The 22,709-nt window shown below is 32.5% G+C and overlaps 1 protein-coding gene across 1 annotated transcript in view; it reads right to left on the bottom strand.

Moving 5' to 3' along the window:
- The window catches only part of LOC123611833 (uncharacterized), an 853,613-nt gene that overhangs the window by 183,276 nt on the left and 647,628 nt on the right, over positions 1-22,709 (bottom strand). The window contains exon 13 of the mRNA XM_074366584.1: positions 2,124-2,173. The gene's annotated coding sequence lies outside the window, so the exon portion shown is untranslated. The remainder of the gene's footprint in view (positions 1-2,123; positions 2,174-22,709) is intronic.

Below are 22,709 nucleotides of genomic sequence, written 5' to 3'. Positions count from 1 at the left end.
AAAGTAATACTGTTCTTTGTTTAGAAAAAATTTTTAACTGTAGATTGAGATTATCTCACTTTTGTCTTAACATAACCATTCTTCCCTGAAAAGGACAATAGCAGAAGTAGGAAGACAGATTTAGAAGGTAGTGAAATATTTTGGCAAAAATTAGTTGTAGCAGGAAAATCGCAGTGGTGGTGGTGAGGAGTGGTCAGATCATGGGCAGATTATGATGGTCAAGCCAACAGGTGTTGAAGATGAACTGTATATGCTAAATGAGAAAAGGAGATACTGAGTTTCAAAATTTATTAAGATATTTAAGTGGAGATACTGGGTATATGAGAATGAGCTATATGGAAAGGACAGACCTATAGACATAAATTTGGAAATCACCACATATAAGTAGTAGTTGTAAAGCCATGAGACTGAATGACATCCTGACGGCATTACTCACTTATTTGTAGTGTTTTGAGATAGCTGGAATCAGTAAATACATAAAGATTATACATAATCTATAAATTAATAATATATAAAATGTATAAATTCCTTTTCTATTTTTATTGAAATATAGTTGATTTACAACATTGTGTTAGTTTCTGGTGTACAGCAAGGTGATTCAGTTATATTCGGTTTTATATATATATGTATAAATGTATTATTTATCATGCTCTTTTTCATTAAAGGTTATTACAAGATATTGACTATAGTTTCCTATGCTATATAGTAGGACCTTATTATTTATCAATTTTATATATAGTAGTTTGTATCTGTGAATCCCAGACTCCTAATTTATCCCTCCACCACACCCCCCCACAACTTTCCCCCTTGGTAACCATAAGTCTGTTTTCTTCATCTGTGAATCTGATTCTGTTTTGTAAATAAGTTCATTTGTATCATTTTTTAGATTCCACATAAAAGTGGTATGATATTTGTCTTTGTCTGACTTATGTCATTTAGTATGATAATATCTAGATCCATCCATGTTACTACAAATGGCAAAATTTTCTATCTTTTATATGGCTGAGTAGTATTCCATTACATATATATATATACCACAACTTCTTTATCCAGTCATATGTCACTGTACATTTAGGTTGTTTTCATGTCTTGGCTATTGTAAGTAGTGCTGCTATGAACATTGAGGTGCATGTATCTTTTTTTGAATTGGAGTTTCCTCTGGATATATGCCCAGGAGTGTGATTGCTGGATCATATGGTAAGTCTAGTGTTTTAAGGAATCTCCATACTGTTTCCATTGTGGCTGTACCAAATTACATTCCTACCAACAGTGCAGGAGGGTTCCTTTTAAACAAGACTGTAGAGCCTTATGTTTTAAATGTTCTTACTAAAGAATTCACAATGTGGAGTCATACATTTATTCCAAGTATTTTTGAACTTGTCTTTTAAACAGTTGTATTATTTAAGTTACAAATTTAGCTCACACTGAGCAGGGGCTTCGTAAGATACTCATGGTGTCGCACAGAACCCTAGGTCAGCACTGTCAGGGCTTGAGTGCTACGACGGCTCATCTGTGTCTTTTGCCTCAGAGTCTACACGTGTGTCTGCTCTACTTTTCCCTTTACTGCAGGCCGGCTTTCTCCATATGGCAGAAACCATATTCAACAACAATTCTACACCTTTACACCTTATGGCTTCTATGATTCAAAGAAAAACAAGGAAGAGGAGAGGTGCCAGAAAAGCTGTATATTCAGTACAGTTTTCAAAGCCAATTTAACAGTCTCAGATGAAAATGTATTTTCATTCTTTTCATTCATTTCCTACATATATATTGAACATGAAGTTATTAATATTTCTCATTCAAAGACATGAAAGGATAAAAATAACAGCAGCATTAGAAACCATTTTCCTTTTATACATTTTTTTACAGTTCTATGCACTTTATCCCAGATCTTATAAAGAGAGTTAAAACTGATGTAACAATTTATCTGCAGTGTGTTTAATCAGCATACAACAAAAAAGGTTAGTATCAATGATATTTGGAAGACATAATATTCACTAGAGAACTACATAAAACAAGATTTAGTTTTAAGTCCAACACTCCATGCCACATTTTAGGATTACTTAGATAATTCCAGTTTAAAAAAAAAAAGACCTTGAAGCTATGAAGCATGCAAAACTTACCAGAGTATGATGTGATGATAAATTATTCAACACGGCATGTGAAAATATATCTACAAAATAGGAAAGAGATACATTTCTGTCATTTATTTATTCAACAGGCATTTAGTCAGTTGTCTCTTCTTGTCAAAGGATAGCAGTATTCTGGTTCTAGAGGAAAAAATAAATAAACTGAAAAGACAGCAGATTCTTGCAGCAGCAATTATTACAAAGAAAAGCACTTCAAGTTCATTAATTAGGAGTCCCATCAACTTATCAGTCAATATATTCAGAATTACTTCCACCACTGCTACCATAAAGTTTAATCCCTATCATCTTTCCCAACGACCACTGCAGAAAGCAGAAGCAGCCTTGATCCTACTCTCGCTGTACTGACTGTCTTCCACACAGGACTCAGAGCATCCTTATAAAATAGAAATCAGATTGAGCCACTCTCTTCATATCATTCCCTCTGACTGCTTTCCTACATCCTCAGAATAAAATACCAAGTTCTTCCCTTGTCACATACCACCTGGTCCCTAGCTCACTCTCAGAATCATCCTCAGTTCTCCCACTTCTCTTCCTCATATCTTGGTCATTTTGCTATTCCTTGACTGTGCCAAACAGGCACTTACCTAAAGCATGTAGACTTGCTCTTCTCTCTACCTGGAACTTCTTTCACCCATGTATCTCCTCTAGTCATTCCACATAGCATTCAGGTCTCTATTTAGACATAACCTTCTCACAGAGGTCATTTTAGACCATCAAACCTCTACCCTGCAAGTTACTTTGATTTCCTTCACAACATTTATCTCTGTCAATATTGTGTATATTTATATGTTTAATATTTCCCTCTCTAAATAAGATGTAAATCCCTGGAGAGCAGAGGTTTTGCCTGTTTGCTGTATCTCAGGGCATAGAAGTGTGTGGCACACAGGTGATATATTATAAATTCTTTAATTCATTAATTTATTGATTGTAGCTATACATACTGTCATGTAAATGGATATGACAGCTGACTACTTTCTAGCTGTGAAAGCTTGGGCAAGTAAGCAAACTTTTTAGCAAAATGGTTATAACTGACACTCATGTGCAAAATGCTTATAATATTGCGTGGTCACATAAATGCTCATTGAAGTTTACTTAAATTTTAATTTTATTTTCATTATTATGTTATTGTCTATATTTTAAAATGTGTTGCTGCATTCATGTAACGGAAAATGCATACATGTAAAATACGTATAAATATAACGTCCTCATTATCCTATCAGTCTTAGGTTCCTGGCCATAATGAGGTCTCTTGGGGAAGCAAAAGTCCTTATTACACAAAAATATTTACTTGTGAAATGACCACAATTTCCAAAAAAGTACTTGATATGTTAAGTTATAGTTCATATTCTCATCTAAATTGTATTACACTTCAAAAAAACTGCCATATTTAGTTTCAATTTTAATTTTTCTCCAAGTTGACTTTTTTCAGGAATAGTTATTCTCCAGTTACACAAATCTTTGATCTTTTGCTTGTCTTCAAGGACCAGAGAAATAAATGCATATGGATAATGTTTAAGATGAAATATTTCAAGTTAAATGTGTCAATGGTCTTTATTTTATTATCAATGGAAGAATAAACCTTAATGAATAGAATTTAGTTTTCTGTGTCCTTTGCTTTTGAGGAAAAGCAGATGAAAAGGGAAAAAAGATAAAAGACCTGAGAGTATAGTATCTGTGTATGTCTTAAGATCAGGGCATATTCAATCTAATCTCCTACCCTTTTCACATGCAGTCCTCTGCAATGATATCTTCTAGTGAAGGCTCTTTGCACTACATCTGTATTTCCTTTGATAAGTTATTGTATTATTCGGTGTGGATCCAACCACAACAAAATCTTATCCCCTTGAAACTAAGAAGTTTCTTTTTTATTCTTCATCATTTATAATTATTTTATTATTTTACTTCTATTTTATTCAACAGAAATAATTAAAACTCTGAACATTTAATCACATGGTTTTATATTGACCTGGCAATAATATTCAAAAGAGTTGATTCATTTTGCTGAGACCAATTTTCCTGGCACTCAGACACCTATTAAAATGGAGCTCTATAAATACCATTAGTGTACTGTGAAAAGGCAGTAAAAATAGCATCCGTATCATTAGTCTAATGTCAATCAAATTATTGCTGCTTTTGCTAAGGGGAAGGCATCTTCAAGTACGTAAATTTTCCCAAGTTTGTTAACAAACATAGCTGAAGTCCCTATAGCTCCAGTATACAGATTACCAGATAGTTTTATTAGCACTGGGTATGAATTTATTTCACATGAGTTTAAGCAAAGTGTGGACAAGCATCTTTAAAATTGATACCATCAGAATAATGATTAACGTGAGAAGATATTTACTATTCCCCAAGATATTTGCCAGAGATCTCCAAGAAGGTTGACAATGTCTTATGACTCAGTATGTCACTACGTATTTAAACAGAAGCTACTACTACTAATAAAAAAAAGTTACCTCTGTATTTTGTTATTTTGCTATGCACCAAGTAAATAACAATTTTTAGTTTGCTGTATAAATTATCTTATTTAATGATCATAACAACAGTGTTTAATATTCTGCCTACAATTGTGGAAACTGAGGTTCATTGAGCTTATTTATTTTGCTCATGTGGTGAGTAGGATTAACAGGTGTATCTGATTCCAAGGCTCTTGATTTTTATGATTTAAATATGCTGTCTATTGAAATTGACTAGACTTTAAATCAATTTCCTTTTTTCCCTTAATGAGCAATATTTTAAATAAAAACGATTTCTTCTAAGCATTACTTTATCTACCACAGGGGCATAATTTACATCAAAAAAGAGTTGAGATTTGGAAGAACCAATATAACCAAACTAAGGAAACTCACTGCCTTGTAATTAAAGAATTGTAGCGTATATAATAAGAAGTTCAAGTAGAGCTGGATGGTGTGACATCAACAGGTTGACTACTGTGACGATGTCATAAATCCAGATGGATTTGATAGGACCAGAACCATTAAGTGCATCAAAGTAGAACTGTCTGCTATTAGTAATTAAATTATACAATTGAACTCAACAGAGGTCTGTGTGAAACCATACAACTAATCTGAAAGTACAAAAATTAAACCAGCTGATATGACAACTCATCAGCATAGCCTGAGAAGTTATGCTTGTTGTTACTGGAGTGCATCACAACAGGTTGTACACTGGGAGAAAAATGTGCTGAATTTGAAGTAGGAAATAAAAATAACCTCTTCTGAAGATTCTTTTCAAGTTAAAACAATCAAAATGCACATACAAGCTTATTGTCATCTCTAGCACAAATGTTCAGAGGTTATTTTACAGAAGCAAGAAGGTAGTAGAAACAAAATATTACTATATAGTAAATTCCCCTTTATTTTTTAAACAAAGTTGTAATTGGTTATTATTTTATACAATGAATACGTTCCTTATCTCCTAAAATATCTTCTTTAAATAGCTACATCACGTAGCAAAATATTATAAAATTATATCAAAGGATGCTAAAAATCTTGTAATGCATTTCCTATATCTGATATAGTCTATGAGTGATGCTGTTTTAAGCAAAATGTTTAATAACTTTGTATTTAATAAATGGTTTATCAAAAACCAACCACACATTTTTCCAAGTAAAAAACAGTTTTAAATAAAATAGGAAATACATAGAAATGTTTGCTATCACTATTACTATTTAATATTTCTTGGAGTGTCTATAAAATTCAGAAAGACCAGATCCTAAAAACCTGGCAGACAAAGATGAAAAAGAACAACTAAAATTATCTTCCTTAACACTTTTTTGAAATTGCTAAGGGAATTGTTAAGGTGGTCAGTTATAATTTTCACCTATTCAAGGAAAAAAACATAGAGAGTAGGAATTAGAAAAAAATACTGTATTCAAGATAATGATAACACAAAAATATTCTCTTAATTATACATATATTTAAGGTAGAATTTATATATAATTTATTCATGAGTAGGTCTGCTAAGTTTTGACAAATGCATGTAATCAACATGTAGAATAGATTCTCTACTCTCTAACATTTCTCCTGTGCCCCTTTCAGTCAACAATTTCATTACCCTAACCCATTATAGACACTGTTCTGACTCTTGTCCCTACGATTTTGCCTTTTCCAGAATGTCATACAGATTAATAGAATACATAGCTTTTTGAGTCTGACTTCATTATCTGACCATAATGCATTTGAGATGCATCAACATTGTTGTAGGTATCAGTGATTCATGTTTTTATAGCTGAGTAGTATCCCTTTATGTACATATAATAGTACAGACTACCCGTTTTCCAGTTAAGAAACTTTAAACATGAGACACAAATTTTCTAAGTAGTAAGAAGTAAATTAGTTACGATTATAAAAAGTTATATTAAAAAAACTATAGGTACCATCAGCCATATAATCCAACCTGGCTAATTTAAAATCTAAAACATGAAGAATAAGTAGGAATTAGCTGAATATTGAGGTAAAGTCAAAAAGCCATAACAGGTCCATAAACTTAGTCAGAAGTAATAGAATAAAATTTTAAGAAATTATATTGAAATGAATATTTTAAAAACTACAACCAGGAACGGCACCACATACATAGTCCAATTAATCTTTGACAGGGGAACAAAGGCCATAAATGGATAAAAGACAAGACTTTTCAATAAATGGTGCTGGGACAACTGGACATCCTGATGCAAAATAAAATGAATCTGGAAACAGACCTTATGCCCTTCATAAAAATTAACTCAAAATGGAATCTAGACCTAAATATAAAGTGCAAAACTGTACAACTCTTAAAGATAACATAGAAAACCTAAACGACCTTGAGTATTATGGTGACTTTTTAGATAGAGCACCAAGGATACAATCTATGAAATAAATAATTTATATGCTGGACTTCATTAATTTTTAAAAAAAAACTTTAGCTTCAGCAAAGACACTGTCAACATAACGAGAAAATAAACCACAGGCCAGCAGAAAATATCTGCGAAAGAAATATCTGATAGAGGACCATTACCCAATACGTACAAATAACTCTTAAAACTCAATTAAGAAAAAATAAAAAACCTGATGAATAAATGGCCTAAATAACTGAAAAGATACCTCACTGAAGACATATACAATGGCAAATAAGAGTAGGAAAAGATACTCCATGTAACACTGGGGAAATGCTAATTAAATGATGAGATATGAAAACAAACCTACTAGAACATCAAAGATCATAACACTAATTCCACCAAATGCTTGCCAAAGATATGGAGCAACAGAAATTCTCATTCACTACTGTTGAGAATGCAAAGTGGTACAGCCACCTTGGAAGGCAATTTGGCACTTTATGAAACTAAACCTACTCTTACCATATGATCCAGAAATCATACTCTTTTGTGTTTACACAAATGATTTATAAACTATGTCCACACAAAAATCTGCACATGGGTGTTTTACAGCAGCTTTCCACATAATTGCAAACAATCAAGATAAACTTGGTTGAAAGGATAAACTGAGGTATATCCAGAAAATGGAATATTATTCAGCATTAAAAAGAAATGAACCATCAAGCCATGGAAAAACGTGGAGAATTTTTAAATGCATATTACTAAGTGAAAAAGGCCACTCTGAAAGGGCTACATACTATATGCTTCCAACTAATGACATTCTGGAAAAGGCACAACTATGGAAAGTATAAAAAGATCAGTGGTTGCCAGTGGGAAGGATGAATAAGTGAAGAACAGAGGATTTTTAGACCAATGAAACTATTCTATATGGAACACATTTCCTTAGTCAACTTGCTCCCCTGTTGTCTGCAGTGTTGGAAGAACAGATTGAGAAAAACTAAGTAAAATTAGGAGTTCCATGCGACAGACAAATATGCAGTAGAGAGGAACACAGAAAACAGATGGGCATTATTGCTGGTTAAAGCTTATGTGTATTTACAATTTTGATAGCTTCTTCCAGATAATTTTCCCTAAAGGTGAATCTATTTATATTCCCACCAGCAACTTATGACAGTACTCATTTCCTCAGCCCTTCCTCTATTGGATAACTAACTCGTTTCATATTTTCCAGTCTGATTAGTATAAGTGTACATTATTTCATTTTTTTATTTATATTTTTCAGAGTTATAATGAGTTATATATTATAATATATAAAATTTCATTAACATTTTAATTATTCAGTAAATGACAACTATAATATCGACTCCAAAACTATCTCATAATCTTTTCATACTTCAGATGTTAATATGCTGTATCCTTTATTTCTTGTTGTACCTAAAATAAGTAAACTTATATTCTGTGGACATTTATTGAGACTTGTTCCCACTCATGTTTTAACATTTCAAGTTGAAAGTCAAAAGTAGATGTTCCCAAATTCTTAATCCCCTAGGGATCTTCTGTTCTTGACTGTACTCTGATAAAGTACCACTATGCTATTCAACCTAATTTCTTTTCTCCAAAAGTTTTCTAAGTGGCTATAATATTAAAGTTTCTTCAATAGACTTTGTCATAAATAAATCACTGAGAACTGCATGGGTTTTAACTATCAACTAACCTCCTGAGAAAAAGAAAATACCAGGACTCCATTATCCATTTCTATTGCAAAAGGCTGAAAAAGATCCATGTTTAAAATTCAAAGGCTGTGATGTTTTCAAAATTCAAAACATGTATGTTTTTAAAAAATCCCAGTGGTTGATGCACTGGTTCAGTTTTATTTATGCGCTTTTTTTTTTAACCATATACTCCTTAGGAAATAAGTTATTAAAAATTCATCTCCAAAAAATAGTTTTTGTCAAGGTTTTTTAACATCATTTACTGAAATATTAGAAATTCCAACCAACATCAATAAATGACTATGTAAAACTGGACCAACTAAAAATTCTTTTGTATATATTTACAATTTTAATAACATGCTGGGGAAAAGATAGGATGGGGAATTGAGAGAGTTGGAATTTGGTGCTTTAAATGCAAGATTAATGGTTATCAATGGTAAAAAATAAAGGACTGCATATCAATTTAAAAATAAGTAAACAAACATCAGACCTTTAAGACTATTCTTGGCCAATCATTTCTTTATATTCTTCCTAAACATTTTTTAATAATGCAATTCACTATTCAACAATATACAGTAGAAATAAGATATGATTAAGTACCTATTTGTGCTTGAGTTTGTTTCATTCTATGATACTTGTCATTGAAAGCAAAACGTATGCGTTTCCTTATTAATATCAATATCTCCTTTAACCTATCAATTTAAACATTCTTTTTTTTTTCTATCATGCTTCATATTCAAAGCTGGAGGAAACATATTCAAAACGCCAGCAAATATGGTAAAGCAGTATTGTCTGTTTTAAAAGTGCAAAATGAAAATGCAGCAAATCAAAAGCTTAGCTTCCTGCTTTTATCTCCTCTATGAGCAATATTGAGCTAATAGAATACAGGAACAAAAGAACTCTCTTGGTGTCTTAATTAATTGAGAATTGTCTAGCAGTTCTTTTCATAAGTCTTGTGAAAAATGTTCCCTCTGGTAACTTTAAATCCATTTTTATAATTAGCATTTAGTTGCATCCTTGAAGTGAAACCAGCTTCTTTTTGTCTGCCAACACTAATTTTCAGCTCAGCAGCTAAAAATTAGGTCCTGTGCATTAAAACCAGCAGGTTTGATGTCAGGTTGTAATAACTTATGAAAATTCTGTCATCATTTTACCCATGGAAAATTAATTTAATTTCCTCTAAATCTGATATTTATTTATGCATTCAAACTCTATTTGTATTCACCTTTGACAAAAATATAGGTCTTAGGCTTATATACTGAAGATTATTAATTGGAAACAATTATTTGAAATACATAGGCAATCCTTTCTAAATAATGTTCCTAGTGTACTGAATACCTGTGTACAACTGCCTTCAAGGTAAAATAGGATATATATTGATTGAAATTTATGCTGTCCCTTGACAAAATCTTCATCTTAAATGGTTCAAATGCATTTATTTCATCTTGTTTTATTGCCATGATACCTTATTAACTGTGATGATCTCAATGTGATAAAAAAAAAACTTCACTTGATTATTCATTCTTTACAAATTGAATCAAACTCAGAAAACCTGCTAAATTAAGAATACTTATCCTTAAAATTTTTGAGATGTTGCCCATCAAGTCACCCAGCCTTAAAATTTTTACACTCAGGAGTGAAAGAGAAACTGAAAGTTTTCCAGAAAAAATATCTAGCTTTTAGAGCATGCAAAATGCCTAATAACAAATTGCAAATGTTACGTTTTTGTACTCACCCCTTTGCTAGGTAACAGTGCTATCACGACATGGAAATTGCCCTCAGAGTTTAAAATTTAAAGAAATGAAAAAAATAAAAGAAAATATGAATTAAAGTCTACATTCATTACAGCCAAAACAAGAGTTTCCAAATGGATATCAAATAGTTACAGGATTGTTACGTATTATTGGTTGCTGGGCTAGTAGCTGTCTTAGTCTGCCTAGGCAGCCATAACAAAGTATCAGACTGGGTGACACCCTACAGAAATTTTCATACAGTTCTAGACACAGGGAAGTGCAAGATCAAGGTGCTGCCATAGCAGGTTGTATTGTGAGGCCTCTTCTCTTGACTTGTAGGTAGCTGTCATCTAAGTGTGTGCTCGAATGGCCTCTTCTTTGTGTGCACACAGAGTAGGGATGGGGGAGAGGCAGAAAGAGACAGAGAGACAGCAAGCAAGCTCAGTGGTATCTGTTCCTCTTATAAGGACACCAGTTCCGTAAGATTAGAGTCCTATCCTTATGATCCCATTTAACCTTAGTTACCTCTTTAAAGACCCTAATGTTAAATACAGTCACATTGAGGGTTAGGACCTCAACATATGAATTTGAAAACACAATTCAGTCTGTAAAAGTATCTCAATCTTGATTAATGGGTAAAATCTAAATAAGTAAAATAAAGAAAACAGGCATCAATATTAAGAATTAAAAATCACGAAAAAAGGGTCACAAGTTAATAAACATATTTTCTGCAATTAGATACACAGCCAGATCTAAAGTAGAGGGCAGGAAATAAATTGTAGATAAATACTATTTATTAAGAAAAGAAGACGAAATATTAAGAGTTTTAAAAATCCAAAGCATAATTCAGTCTCTCTCACACACATACACACACACTCTTCCTTAAGCTGTGTTATTCACAAAGTTTTTTCTGATAATCTTTTGAGAATATTTGTCACAGATTGAAGTCAGCTACATAAACTACTTAAATTAATTATTTTAAATATATAAATACCAGTGCTAAGTATTCAGTAGTTGTTAATTATAGTTGAGAATGATAGAAAGGTAGAACTCTCCTACAAAGGCCACTTTAACACATCACCTCATTATTTACCACCATATTATACCAGAAGTTCATACAGAATATGGTTGTCTATAGTTGTCTGTGAGAAGCTTAAGTCTTACGTAAAAGAATGTCTTCAAAAATGGGATCATTCAGATATCATTAGACATTAAAAATCAGCACCTAACCGTATATCTATGTTCATCCTACCTTCCCTTTAAGGACAAACACTAACTTTTTGAGTATTATTTCACTTCTAAACAAAAAAAAAAAAAAAAAAAGGAAATACAACAACCATGATTTAGACAAGTATTAGGAACCTAACACTTCTTATAAAATTGCCAATTATGGCTTTTTTATATAATTTAACTATTAGTCTGTGGGGGCGGCTATAAAAAAAGAAAGCACCACAGACTGGGTGAATTAAAAAACAAATTTATATTCTCATAGTTCTTGACACTAGGAAATGTTAAGATCAAAGCGATGTCAGGGTCATTTTGGGGGCAAGCTTCTCTTCCTGAGTTGCAGACACGTTCTCACTGTACCCTTGCATGGCCCTGGGAGGAAGGAGGTTTGATTTCTATTCCTCTTCTTATAAGGATACCAGTTCTACCTGACATCATTTAACCTTGATTACCTTCCTAAAGGCCCTTTCTCCAAATACAATCACATTGGGGGATTAGGGCTTCAACCTATCAACATAAGAAATCTGAGGACACAATTCAGTCTGTAACAATCTGTATTTGATGTCAAAAAGAAGGCAGTTGATTTCTTCATACTTATAACTATGTCCCAATACAAGGTGGAGAAGCCAACATAGAAACATAGACCCATCCCTAATGGAAACAGGAAATATCTGTAATACCTATGCACATACACACACAAAAAGGAACAACGCCAATGTGATGAAGATTTGTGAACCAGTGGGATCCTGTCAAGAACGGACACATTCATCTGCAGGTCTCAGACACAGCCTGAGGAGTATGCAGCTATTCCCCAAGTAGAGGATGTGCAGAGAGGGATGGAGGGTCCTGCTAGTGAATAACGGGATGTCACTCAAATACCTAATTTTAAAAAACAAAGCAAGGAGAACTTTGTCAAAGATAACCTTCCTCTCCTTCCAAAAATAAATTCTGCTAGGCACAAAAGCATTCAGAAGAGAATTCTAAAAAGCTCCTTTAAGAAGCTGACATATTTAATTCTATATAAACTGTTTCTAAGCACTGGGGAAGAAAAGGGGAAATTTTCATTAATGTTAATACAGATATACCTCAGAGATCATATGGGTTTGGTTTTGGACCACTACAATAAAGTAAATATCACAATAAAGCAAGTCACACAATTTTTTTTGGTTTCTCAGCATACGTAAAATTATGTTTACTGTATACTGTAATCTACTAAGTGTGCAATAGTATTATATATTTTAAAAAGTATATAAATTTAAACTTACTTTATTGCTAAAAAATGCTAAGCACCATTTGATCCATAAGTGAGTTGTAATGGTAAGAAAAGTCACTGATCACAAAATCACAAAACAAATATAATAATAATGAAGAGATCTGAAATATTGCAAGAATTACTAAAAAGTGATACAGAGAGACATGAAGTGCACAAATGCCATTAGAAAAATGGCACTGACAGACTTGCTTGATACAGGGTAGCCACAAATCTTCAATCTGTTAAAAAAAAAAAGGCAATTATCTGCGACATACAATAAAGTGAAGTATAATAAAATGGGAGACAGCTATATATACACCCAAAAAATAGCCATAGGAAGAAAAACACATGGAAAAATAATGTTCATGAATATGGATACAAAAACTCTACCAGTTTTAGCCTATAGAATCCAGAAAACAAATTATAAATACAATCAAAATGAATTTTTTCAGAAGTCTTAGGATGATTCACTATTTGAATTACTTTAATATATTCCACTATATTCCTAAGACAACAGATATATATTTTTAATACATATGTAATAAAAACCTTACTATGAAACTAACAGTTAAAAAATGGAAAAGTAGTAAATGTCTATCAGAATGCAGAATTTCTATCAGAAATGCATTAAATTCCACCAAGGGAGCTGTTGTAGCTAAATTATGGCATATTTATACAATGCAATATTGATTACTTAATACAATTTAAAAAATTCATTCCTTTATGTATTGCTATAAGGTATATTACTGAGTGGAAAAAAATACAGAACAGTATATGTGTATATACTCATATGCATGTTATATGTATTTATATTAAAAATGAGTACATATACTTGAAATGCATAGAACATTTCTGAAATAATAGAGAATTCAAGTAATCATTGAGAAACAAAATTGAGAAAACATTAGTTTTCATTGTATAGTCTTTCCTAGCTTTTAATTTTTCAAGCAATTCCATTCATTACCTAGTCAAAAATAAATCAATTGATTTTTTTTTTAATGTATAAGCTTTTGTACAATGTCAAGAAAAAAAAAAAAGTAAGGCAAGTTGATTTACAGGCAAAACGAGTGGTAAAAAGAAAAAAATACATAAAGGTACTAGTAACCATTGACTATATTGAGATCACCTGACACAGCCCAAATATGACTGCTTTCAAGAACCTTGACTTGGGAGGTCTAGATTGAAATACTTTATACTCTACAAACCATAGCACTTTCTTTACTTGTCCTATACTTTGTACCTTGTTTTACAGTACTTAATTCGCATAATTTAATCTCTCAGCCTTTCCCATGCTATTTATATCTTGTTAACCTGTCTTGAGTAGATAAGACAATATCTATCTTTCAGGAAGTCTTAGCTCAGCATATTATTTCCTTTAGAAAGCTTTGTTTTAGCCTAAGTTTTTAATTTTCCAGGAACTCCTTGATTCTTCAATGAATCCTTTATCTTACCATGTTATACACCAAATTATTTTTGCAAGGTCTTTATCCCTTCTATGTCATTAACTTTGAAATAGTAAGTCACATGTTTCAGGTCATTCAACCTTGACTTCAACCCCCTGATAGGGACTTCACCCATGTTTTGCCAATAAGAAACACAAAGCTCCAGGTGATTAATTTGTCCAAGTTAGAAGTAATCAAGACTGAAACAAACAAACAAAGCAAAAGTAGGCAAGACTAGATTTGACTCAAAGGCATCTGATTGTATGGTTATGCTATATCTAAGCTATTGCCTAGAACTTAGTATTTATATTAACTGCTAGAGTTGTAGGGCTAAGAAACCACACATTCTGCTATAAAGTAGGAAATCCCTGGACTTATTTGTGGAAGAATAGAAATAATATTCCTTATCTAAGTTTAATTTACCATTTGAGCTTGCCTTTGAGCAGGATGGTTAGTATTTTTAATCTTAGTCTAAACTGTGATCACCTAAAAAATTGCTTTAAACTAGTATACTTAGCTTCAGATTATAATACAGAGTAACCAGGAAAAAAAGTGATACAATGAAACAGCATTTCCTAATTGTTCTGATATAATTTCCTATAAGGATAAGACTATGTTGATACAATAAAGTGTGATGACTCAGTGTCTCCTTGATCATGTCAATTAAAACAGATTATCTGGGAGGCAGATCAAGGTGGCAGAGAACAGGAAGACCCAAACCTCACTTTCTTCCACAAACACACCAAAACTGCAACTACATACAGAACAATTTTCTCTATGAGAATGACTGAAAGATGAGCTGAATGGCTTTAATAAAACCAAGAATATAAAGAAAAGAAAAACACAAGGAATTTGGTAGGAGAAGGAGAGAAGAGGTCTAGTTGGGACCCATCCACCAGCAGGTGAACCAGAAGAGAAGGAAGACATCACAGGCTAAGGGATCCTCCCTAACGAATGAGGGTTTTTAACCCCATATTGGGCACCCAACTCTGGAGTCTGGTACTGAGAGGATGACCTCCCTGGCTGCTTTTGAAAATCAGTGGGGCTTACTGGAGAGCAAAAGGAAAGCAAGACTACTCTTAAAGGTCATACACACAGACTTGTTCACTCGCAGTTCCACCACAGAAGCAGCAGATTGAAAAGTGTTTGGTGATCTGGCTAGCCTGCCAAGACAGCCCCAACTCACTCCTTAGCATGGACCAGTCCCTCCAGCTACAGCCCCACATGCCCCCCTCCCAAAGGTGGCCACTGTTAGCCTACCTGACAGAAACCAGAGCTCACATCAGACTCTGGCTCTAGCCTCTCTAGCTCCAGTCCACCCTTATTAATGTAGTAGTCCCCACTGGGAGAAGTCCTGGATTGTGCTAGAGTCAGTCTCTAGCAACATCCAGCTCCAACATACCCCCACCAAGATGACGGCCATGGCATGCTTCCAGGAAAAGCCCCAAACTCTACTTGCTTCAGATTCAGTTCTCCCACCAAAGCCAGTGAGCACAAAAACTGCATAGGGATACTGCCACATAAGGATACACGTTCAAATCAGGGGTAGGTAATTGTGTTGCCTAATTTCATAGAGACAAACAAAGAAAGTGAACAAAATAAGAATTATAAATATGTTCCAAATAAAAGAGTAATATAAAATCCAGGAAAAAATCTACTAAAATGGATGTAAGTAATTTACTTAATAAAGAGTTCAATGAAATAAACATAAAAATGCTCACTGAACACAGGAGAGCAGAGGAACATAGTGAGAATTTTTTTTAATTAGAAAATATTAAAAGAAACCAATCAGAGCTGAAGAATAAAGTAATTAAAATGCAAAATACACTAGACAGAATTAACAGCAGATTAGGTAATACAGAAGAACACATAAGAGATCTGGAAGACAGAATAGTGGCAATCACACAATTACAACAGAAAAAAGAAAAAAAAATTAATGAGGGTAATTTGAGGGCCTTCTAAGACATCAAGCATATGAAAACTTGCATTCTAAGCGTCCTAGAAGGAGGAGAGAAAGGGGCAGAAAGTGTATGTGATGCTATCATGACTGCAAACTTCCCTAACCTGAGGTATCCAGAGCTAAGAATCACAGAGACTCTCAAACAAAATAAATCCAAAGAAACACATATCAAGACATATAATTACAATGGCAAAAATTAAAGAGAATTTTAAGGCAGCAACAGATAAGACAAAGAGTCACACACAAGGGAACCCCAAAAACCTATGTCCTTAATTTTCAAAAGAAAACAAAGCACAGAGGGGAGTGCCACGAAATTTTAAAGTGCTGAAAGGAAAAAACATACAACAAAGGACACTCCACCCATCAAGGTAGAATTCAATTCAGAATTCAAAGACTGATCAATTTAGAATTCAAAGATGGATCAGACTTTCCCAGACAAGCAAAAGTTAGAGGAGTTCAACACCACTGAACCAGTCTCACAAGAAATATTAAAGGATCTTCTTTAAGCAAAAAAGAAAAGGCCATAAACAAAAAATAATATATATTTCCTATATATGAAGGAAAAATCTCACTGGTAAAGATAAATACATAGTGAAAACAGTGGACCAAACATTTAAAAAAGCTAGTATAAAGGGTAAACAAACAAAAAAACACAGTATCAACTGCAATAAACAGTTAAAATATGGACATGAAGATGTAAAATATGACATTAAAAACAAAACATTGAGGGAGCAAAAAATGTAGAGCTTTTAGAATATATTTGAACTTTAATGGCTATTAGTTTAAAACAAATATACGGATATAGATATATAGATTGATATATATCAAACTCAAGGTTACTACAAACCCAGAAATAACACAAAGGGAAATCCAACTGCAAAGCAAAAGACTAGAAGAAAAGAGCAGAGAACTACAAAAACAACCAGAAAACAAGTAACAAAATGGCAGTAACTACACATCTGTCAATAATCAATTGAAATATAAATGGACTAAGTGTTCCAATCAACAGACAATGGGTGGCTGAAAAGAAAAAACAAGCCCCATTTATATACTGACTACAAAAAACTTACTTCAGAGCTAAATACACACGCCGACTGAAAGTGAGAGGAAAAAATGTATTGCAGACAAATAGAAACAACAACAACAAAACATTCATATCAGACAAATTAGACTTTAAAATAAAGTCTGTAACAAAGACAAAGAAGATCACTGTATAATAATAAAGGAGTCAATCCAAGGAAAGGATATAATATTTGTAAACATAATGCACCTAACATAAGAGCACCTAAATATATAAAACAAATTATTAATAGATATAAAGGGAGAAATAGACAATAATACAATAATACTAAGAGACTTTACTACCCCATTTACATCAATGGATAGATTACCAGACAGAAAATTAATAAGGAAGCAGTGGCCTTAAATGACACATTAGGTCAGATGAACTTAATAGATATATATACAGAGCATTCCATTCAAAAGCAGCAGAATACATATTATTTTCAAGTATACATAGAACATTCTCCAGGACAGATCATATGTTAGGCCACAAAACAAGTCTCAATAAATTTAAGACTGAATTCATATCGTATCTTTTCCAACCAGAATGGTGTGAAACTAGAAATTATAGAAAGAAAACTACAAAACACAAATACCCAGTGATGAAACAATATGCTACCGAAAAACTGAGTCAACAAAGAAATCAAAGAAGAAATAAAAATCCCTGAAGAAAAATGAAAATAGAAACACAACTTTCCAAAATCTATGGACACAGTAAAAACATTTCTAAAGAAGGAAGTTATAATGATACAGGCCTACCTCAAAAAAGAAAACTCTCAGATAACCTGACTTTCTGCCTAGAGAATTGGAGGAAAAAAAACAAAGCCTAAAGTTTAACAGAAGAAAGGAAATAAAGATCAAAGTAGAAATAAAGAAAATAGAAACCAAAGGAATAATAGAAAAGATCAATGAAACTAAGAGCTGGATTTTTAAAAAAGATTTTAAAAGTTGATAAACCTTTCGCCAGACTCATCAAGAAAAAAAGACAAGAGGGTCCAAATAAATAAAATTCAAAATGAAAAGAAGTTACAACAAATTTCACAGAAGTACAAATAATAAGAGAATACTATGAACAGTTATATACCAACAAATTGAACATCCTAGAATAAATAAATTTCTAGAAACATACAATTTTTCAAGTCTGAATCAGGAAGAAATAGAAAATCTAAACAGATTGGTAATGAAATTGAATCAATCAAGAAACTTCCAACAAATAAAAGAACCATATGGCTTCACAGGGGAATTCTACCAAATATTTAAAAGTAGTCATACCTACCCCTTCTCCAACTACTCCAAGAAATTGAAGAAGAAGGAACACTTAAAACTCATTCTACAAGACCATCATTACCCTGGTACCAAAACCAGACAAAGAAAATTACAGGCCAATATCCCTGACAAATATAGATGCAAAAATCCTCAACAGAATATTAGTAAACCAAAGTCCACAATATGTTAAAAGACTCATACATCATGATTAAGTGGGATTTACTCTAGGAATGCAAAGATGTTTCAAAATCTGCAAATCAATAATGTGATACAGCACATTAGCTAAACGTAGAATAAAATCACAATAATCTCAATAGATTCAGAGAAATTATTTGACAAAATTGAACATCCATTCTTAAGAAAAATTCTCAACAAAGTTTATATAGAGAAAGCACATCTCAACATAAAGACCATTTATGACAAACATAAAGCTAACATCATACTCAATGGTGAAAAGCTGGAACTTTCTCCACAAGATCAGGAATAAGACAAGGATGCCTATGCTTACTATTTAACATAGTACTGGAAGTTCTTGGCCATGGCAATCAGATGACAAAAAGAAATAAAAGGCATCCAAATTGGAAGGGAAGAAGTAAAACTGTCACTATGTGCAGATGAAATGGTACTATATATGGGACACACTAAAATAACGGGTCTACTAAAAAAAACTATTAGAATTAATAAATGAATTCAGTAAAATTCCAGGTTACAAAATTAATATGCAGAAATCTGTTGCATTTCTATATACTAATAATGAACCATCAGAAAGAAATTAAAAATTCCATCTACAGTTGCATCAAAAAGAATAAAATACCTAGGCAAAAGTCTTACCAAGGCAGTAAAAGATCTGCACTCTTGAAAACTTTAAGATACTGATGAATGAAATTAAAGATGACACAAATAAATAAAAAGATACCCTGTGCTAATGGATTGGAATATTAATATTGTTAAAATGTTCATACTACCCAAATCAACCTACAGATTAAATGTAATTCCTAGCAAAATACCCATGACATTTCTCACAGAACTAGAACAAATAATCCTAAAATTTGTATGGAATCACAAAATACCCTGCATAGCCAAAGCAATACTGAAAAAGAACAAAGATAGAGGTATCATGCTTCCTGACTTCAGACTATACTACAAAGCCATAATAATAAAAACAGTATGGTACTAGCACAAAAACAGATACATTTATCAATGGAATAGAATACAGAGCCCAGAAAAAAATCCATGCACAAGAGGTCAATTAATCTACAACAAAGGAAGTAAGAGTATACAATGGGGAAAGACAGTCTTCTCAATAAGTGGTGCTGGGAAAACTGAACAGCTACATGTAAAACTGGAACATTTTCTCACACCATATACACAAATAAACTCAAAATGGATTAAAGACTTAAATGTAAGACCAAAAACCATATACCCCAGAAGAAAACATAGGCAGTAGATTGACAACAATCTTAGCAATACACTTTTGGATCTGTCTCCTCAGGCAAGGGCAACAAAAGCAAAAACAAACAGGATATAATCAAACTAAAAAGCTTTTGCACAGCATAAAAACCATCATCAAAAGGAAAAGGCAATCTACTGAATGATGGAAGATATTTCCAAATGATATGTCTGATAAGAGTTTAAAATCCAAAATTTATAAAGAACTCATAAAATTCAGTATCAAAAAACAATCCAATTTAAAAATGGGCAGAGGATCCAAATACCCATTTTTTCCTAAGAAGACAAACAGATGGCCACAGGTATATGAAAAGATGCTTAACATCACTAAAAACTAGAGAAGTGTATGTCAAAGTCACAATGAGATATTACTCCACATCTTTTATATGTATATAAAATGTGTGTGTGTGTATATATATATATATATATATATATATATATATATATATATATATATATATAGACATTCAAAAACATTCACGAATATAAATTGAATTAAGTTATCTAGGTGCTAAGACATAAATGTTTATGATTTTTTTATTTTACAAAGAATCTGTATTATTTTCATACAAGTATTATTTTTACATGTAAAAACGAAGCCAATCAGAATAAAGTGCAGGAAAGGAGGATTAATTTAATCAGGACATGGACCAGTGTCAGTAAATAAAGTAAATGCAGACTTTGTGACTGGCAGGGACAATGGCAAAACAATGAAGCAGATACTAAAAAGATTCAGATTAGCGAGCACATATTATCATTTTTAGAAAAATTTCCCAGGAAATATACAATGTGTTACTATTTATTCCCATTTGGAATTTGAAAATGAAAATTTGTAGTCCTAAATAGGATAAAACAGATTTGATGCTGAGCTATATAAATAAGCTTTTAAATTAGATTAAATTAAATGTTTTTAATCCAAGAGAGGGTATAATTTACAGAAATCTTGAGATAAATTTACATTAAGAGCAGCCAGAACTTATCTGTCATTTGGAATAGTTTATTTCTATGACTTAAGGCCAGAATTTCCAACACCTCGCTCTGAATAAATTCAACGTGTTCAATGAAAATAATGAATGCTGATGTTATTTTTTCTACCAAAATTTCTTCTAGGAAAACATATGTAAAAATCAATTAAGCCAATATTATTTTAATTATGCAATATGCCTTTTAGAAACAACTGAAACAATCCCTGAGGGCCATTTGCTCTATACTTTGAGGCAAGGGAAGCATTTACCACCCAACTTCTAAGGTCATGGTGGCATACCTTGGTATCACCTCCACAACATCTGTTCTCCCTGCTTTCCTTACCAGGAGAAACCTGGTTTTATTCCAACTACAAGATTTGACATTTCTAAATCCTTCATAGCTAGTAATGGATAAGTAATGGAGATTGGATCAGTGAAGTGTAAGAGGATGTCTACTAAATAAGCTTCCAGAAAGATGTTTTCCTGGTAAAGGGGAAAGACTCAGCTGCCTTGTGCCTTTTGCCTTTTGCCTTTCTCCTCCTTTCTCTTGCCTGAGACACAGATATGACATCTGCAGCAGCCAACTTGTGACCATGAGGGAAAAGTCACATGCTAAGGATGGTGATCCAAGGAGCCAAAGTTAGGGCCCTTCATGATATCATAACATCATTGCACCAGTTCTGGTCTGCTCACCTCCAAATTTCTTGTTATAGGGAAAAACTATTCAACCATTGTTGTCACATTTCTGTTACATGCAGCCAAGTGCAGTCCTATTGTATACTCATGTACATCATCTTTTGATTACCACAAATGTCACAGACCTTGTCACATAAGTTGAACAGATGTTTACTGTATTAAGCAATATGTATTCAATATTAAACAAATACACAACACTATAAATACAAAATATAGTCTAGTGTCTTAAGTCTCATCTGTTTTAATATGAATTGTAAGTTTATACTGAAATTTACTCAAATGTGATCACACAATCTTCACTTTTACATGTCACTCACTACTGTAAGTTAATCAGAAGTTAGTTATTTTAAAATATTCCAAAATTATTCTTGTTGTTTTATCTATAATCTTAATAACCCATTGTTGAATAACTATTCTGCTTGTCTAAGAGAGTGAAAAGGTGCATTTGTTTCTGTTTACTTCAAAAAGAAGAGACAGATCTTTAAAAGATAGATGAAAAATGAGCACAGCTTATTAAATGATTTCCTCTCTGAGATCAAGAACTGGATTTAGGAACTAGAATCCAAGAACCCAGCTTAGATATTTGTTACTATGTTGTTAAAGGCAAAAAAAAAAAAAAAAAAAAAAAAAAAAAATCAACTGGAATTGAGATGTCATTACCCCTAAGGGAAAAGTCTATATTCTTCTCTTTTACCAATCAGGATATATTATTTAGTTTATTAAAAAAAAGTCCCAGAAGGTTTTATTTCTAGATTTGATCTCAGAAAGTGATGGTAACAGAAAGTTTCTGAATAGCAACAGAAGCATTTTGCCTACCTTGTTGTGATTAAATCTGGAGTAAAAAGGTTTATCAAGATTCAATACTTTTGTGCTATTATCAATAAAATACGTAAGCCACCAAATTTCAGTGTGGTCATTTTTATTTAAATCTACACTTATATTAAGAATATATCTGGTTATAAAATAAGGTTTAATGTGCCAA

The sequence above is a fragment of the Camelus bactrianus genome, chromosome 6 (assembly GCF_048773025.1).
Source record: "Camelus bactrianus isolate YW-2024 breed Bactrian camel chromosome 6, ASM4877302v1, whole genome shotgun sequence".
Classification (NCBI taxonomy): domain Eukaryota; kingdom Metazoa; phylum Chordata; class Mammalia; order Artiodactyla; family Camelidae; genus Camelus; species Camelus bactrianus.
This window is presented reverse-complemented; position numbering and strand designations above follow the sequence as displayed.